This window comes from Neolamprologus multifasciatus, chromosome 7 (assembly GCF_963576455.1).
Source record: "Neolamprologus multifasciatus chromosome 7, fNeoMul1.2, whole genome shotgun sequence".
Taxonomy (NCBI): domain Eukaryota; kingdom Metazoa; phylum Chordata; class Actinopteri; order Cichliformes; family Cichlidae; genus Neolamprologus; species Neolamprologus multifasciatus.
Window position 1 is genome coordinate 240264 of NC_140445.1, and position 4737 is coordinate 245000.

Consider the following 4737-nt stretch of genomic DNA (forward strand, 5'->3'; position numbering starts at 1 on the left):
ATTGCTACATGATGATGTGTTTCCTCTTTATGCACTGAAGCTGGCACGTTCCCTGAGTTTTTCCAGCAAGATGGTGCACCACCACATTATGGGTGCAGGTCCGAGCATTCCTAGATGAACAGTTTCCTGGAAAGCGGATTGGTTGTCGTGGGCCAGTTGAATGGCCCCCAAGGTCTCCCGATCTGACCCCCTTAGACTTTTATCTTTGGGTCATCTGAAGGCAATTGTCTATGGTGTGAAGATACGAGATGTGCAGCACCTGAAACTACGGATACTGGATGCCTGTGCTGGCATTTCTCCTGCGGTGTTGCTATCAGTGTGTGAAGAGTGGGAGAAGAGGGTTGCATTGACAATCCAACACAATGGGCAGCACATTGAACACATTTTATAAGTGGTCAGAAACTTGTAAATAACTCCTGAAAGAATAAAGTTACGTTGAACCCAAGCACACCATTGTTTTTCTTGTGACATTACCAATAAGTTTGATGTGTCACATGACCCTCTTCCTATTGAAAAACAAAAGTTGTATCCAAGATGGCCGACTTCTACATGGCCACCATGGTCACCGCCCATCTTGAGGAGTTTGCCCCCTCACATATACTAATGTGCCACAAACAGGACTTTAATATCACCAACCATTCCCATGTTATTACGGTGTATCCATATAAATGGCCCACCCTGTAGAATGACGGACGGAGTCGCTCAGTGAGCGGTAAACAGGAAACACACTTTGACTCATCGTCAGGCCTTCGGGCAGCCATGATCTTCATTTCAACACGGAAGTCGTGTTCTGAGACTCGACCTCTTGACTACATTTGACTTTGATTTTCTGTGTCCGAGAGAAGAGAATAAAAAAGAGTCTGGAGAGCTTTAACAGGTCAACATGGTAGAATAAAATAATACTATTAATACTGTGTTTCCATAGTAACACAGGAGTGTGATCGTCTTTTCATACACTCAGTATGTACTGGCTTTGAGCTCTCAATTTGCTCTCCACCAGCTCCGCAGACCCAACCATCTGCTTCAGCTGGAAGCAACGCTCCCACGGAGCACCAGAACCACACCAGTCACAGGAAACCGAACCTCTGCCAACATCTGGCAGGTTTCCCACTGAGCTGCTTCATACAAGCAGCAAACAGTCAAAGATCAAAATCAAGGAGAATAAAACTGATCTGGAGTTAACCGGCGTGAACTACCGCCAAACACAACACAACATCCTGAACACGACTAAACACCATTTTAAACAGGTATGAAGACAGGCGCGCTCACATGTTTAAGTCCTCTAAATAACAGCATCAAACAGAGGTGGGGTACTCACAAGGTGTGGTGGAGGTGACTCTGGACGTAGTAGTGTGAAGCATGCTTGTTGCTGGAGCGGTGGTGCTTGTTGCTGTGGGGCTGGTAGTGGTGGTTGCTGTGGTTTTGGTGGTTGTAGCAGGAGATGCTGTTGCAGTCGTGGGTGGGGTGGTTGTAGCAGGAGATGCTGTTGCAGTCGTAGGTGGGGTGGTTGTAGCAGGAGATGCTGTTGCAGTCGTGGGTGGGGTGGTTGTAGCAGGAGATGCTGTTGCAGTCGTAGGTGGAGTGGTTGTAGCAGGAGATGCTGTTGCAGTCGTAGGTGGAGTGGTTGTAGCGGAGGTTGTTATGATGCTCGTGGTGGTTCTAGTATCAGCAGTTGTAGCTGGAAAACTATCACTGGGAGTGGTGGGTGGTGTGGTTTTGGTGACTGTGGTATGAGATGGTGCCATGGATGTAGGTGTGGATAGTGTGGCTGCAGTCTCTGTGGTTGTGGTGGGGGTTCTGGCAGTGGCAGGTGTGGTTTTGACGGCTGTGGTTAGAGACGGGTTCGTGGCTGTGGTTGCTGCAGTTGTAGCGGGAGTGGAGGCACGAGTGGAGGGTTGGATGGTGTGTGTCAAGCTGGCTGTTGTAGCTGGCAGAGGGATGGTTGTGTGTGTAGTTGCTGGTGTTGTTATTGATGGTGCGACTGTAGTCTCTGCATTTGTGACAGGGGTGGTGCTACTGGTGGCTGTAGGAGGTGTGGTTTTGATGGCTGTGGTTGGAGCAGGCGCTGTTATGCTGCTCGTAGAGGGTGTGGTTACAGCAGCAGTGGTGCTGGTGTTTGTTGTGCTCGTTTGTGGGACTGATGGAGCTGAGGTGCTACTTGCAGGGACCGCATCACCTGTTGGTGCTGTTGATAATACTCCTTGAGTCAGACTCTCTGAGATGTTTGGATGAAGGGTGGAGTCTGTGTCTGTGGGCGGGGTCTGGCTGTGAGTCCTGGGTGGTCTATGTGTGCTGGTGCTGGATGCAGACGGTGGAGGAGTGGTGGGTGCAGCTGAGGCGGTGCTGTCTGAGGGTGCTGCAGATGTTTGGTGTGTGGATCCGTCCCTCGGGTTTGTAGCTCAGTTATGACGTCTGTTGCTCCACCTGTGCTCACACGTGAGGAACCCAGCGTCACGCCTCCATCTCCGCTCGACTCGGACTGGTTTCTAGCGATGGAGGACGACGACTCGTACAACGACGTGACCACCTCCGTCCTGACTAGGGAGTCACCTCCACCTGACGAGGTCTCCGAGGCGACTGACTGGTCCATGGTAAAAGCAGCTGTGCCATTTAAAGGGGATAGGTGGGTGACTGCAGGGGAAACATCTGGAGGTGACAGATTGTCCGTGACGGCGTTCCCAGGACTCCAGATGGTTTGGGCGGAGTTAGACAGGTCCAGCGGTGTGGATGAAGAAAAGGTGGAGGTGGCTGGAGATGTGTCTGAAAGTGAGAAGAAAGGTGAGAATATAAAGAGCGGCTCTGACTCGTCACATTCACAGATTAGTGAAATCACGCGTTAATCCTGAACGCAAACACCTTAAGTTAAAGTTCAGCCTAACCTGGACTCCGCCCACTGATGACAGACACACTTAAGACTGACCTGCGCTGCTTTTAGAGCTTACAGCCCAGTTACTCCAACCTACAAACCAACTACAAAACTAAATCTGTGCCTGAAGCTCTGCGGTCTGAGCCAGCTGAGCTGAACATGTGAGTGTTTTCAGATCCCGCAGGTGGAGGTGCGTCCTACTCTGCACGCGTGGGTGGGGGGTGAAACTCTCAGCTTCTCGTGAACGCTGCAATCTGTGTTCAACGTGTTCTGCCGCTGCTGTTCGTCTTTGATTCCTGGAGTTTTGGGTGGTCTTACTTCCTGTTTTACTTTGATAGTGCGAGACCTTTTTAATTCTGTCCCTTCAAAGTTACTTTTTTATAGTTACTACTTATTTCTTCAAAAAAGTAATTGAGTTAGTAACTCAGCTACAATATTGTAAAAGTAACTAATTACTTGGTAAAGTAACTATTGTGTTATAGGGTATAATGTATAAATTTTAGTGCTACATACTTTATAAACTATTTGCCTCGCCTTGTTTGGTATCATTCTTTTCAGCACAACCTCACATGTTGACACACTGTATTCACACATTTGATCTAAAATCACACTAAATAAATAAAATCTCAGTAGAAAAACATCATTAACTTGAAATGCAAATATAAATTGTAATGTTTGAAAACTTTAAACAACAAAGTTATGAGGAACTATTTACCTAAAAATGTAGCCTCAGGTGTGTTTCTTTTATAACCACTTGGGTTGGGTTGACATGGCGTCTAGTTCCTATTTAATGTTAAATGGTCATGTGATTGGTTTACCATGACAACAACCCCCCCCCTCCCCAGCTCCCAGTAAGCTGAAGACAGCTTCACCCATCTGTGTGTTGACAAACAGTAACACGTCCGCATTTTCTTGATAGTAACAGTAACGTTGTTGTAATAGTAATTAGTTAGATTACTAGTTAAAAAGTAACGCTGTTATTCCCACGAAACACCCTGAATACTCGGCATGACCCGGTCTGCATGCAGTTTGTCTTCCATGTTGTTCCCAGCTGTCGTGTACATGCTGCACTCACACACTCAGATTGTTGTGCTTCACTCAGATGGCAGACGGGTTTCACCCTGTGCTCCATCTGCTGAATGTAAATCACTGATAATGCAAATCACCAATCCAAATTTATCCTGCTCTGATCCGCCGACCATGAAAGGTTACTTGCAGAGCTTCTGCTTTCTCATTGCATGAACCACAGAGACAGCAGCTCAGCTTCGAGTTACAAAAGGTGGACTCTGACCTCTGACCTCATTTCCTTCTAACATACCAACGTCTCTGTGGTTCTTTGGTGCTCTGAATGGAGGAAAACTAGGAGGCCGTCTTTGTACGTGTGACGGCTGTAAATGATTCCAGTTATTAGAGATTAAGTGGAGAACAAGAACACCGTCAACATCTGCAGTCGGAAGTTATCTCAGTGTTTTTCCAGGTTCATCTGGAACGTTTGGGACAGGACACCTGCTCTACACCTGAGTGTGAGAGCAGAGAACTGGAAACGCCCCATCAATAATCGCCCTCCATCCAGGAAACGGGCAGAGAAAATCATCGCACTACCCTGGACACACTCTTTGACCTCCTGCCTTCTGGCAGACGGTACAGAAGCCTGCAGACCACCTGACACAGGATCAGTTTCTTTCCCCTCGCCATCTCCCTCCTAAACAGCTGAACTGTATATATAAACACGATTCTGATAAGAATATGAATATCAGCAGAAATTAGAGCGCTGAGGCGCCATGATCACCCAGCACAGACAGCGTGCGTGCTTGTTGTTATAACCGAGATAAACAAACTCTGAACTGACGCCTGACGGCTCCATGCTGCTG

At 47.7% G+C, this 4737-nt stretch overlaps 1 pseudogene across 1 annotated transcript in view; it reads right to left on the reverse strand.

Moving 5' to 3' along the window:
* Positions 1–1052: 1052 nt before the first annotated feature.
* LOC146513334 (uncharacterized) overlaps positions 1053–4737 on the reverse strand; it is a 5752-nt pseudogene continuing 2067 nt past the window's right edge. Inside the window, exon 2 of the transcript XR_014875128.1 lies at positions 1053–2760. The product of XR_014875128.1 is annotated as an uncharacterized LOC146513334 (transcript). The remainder of the gene's footprint in view (positions 2761–4737) is intronic.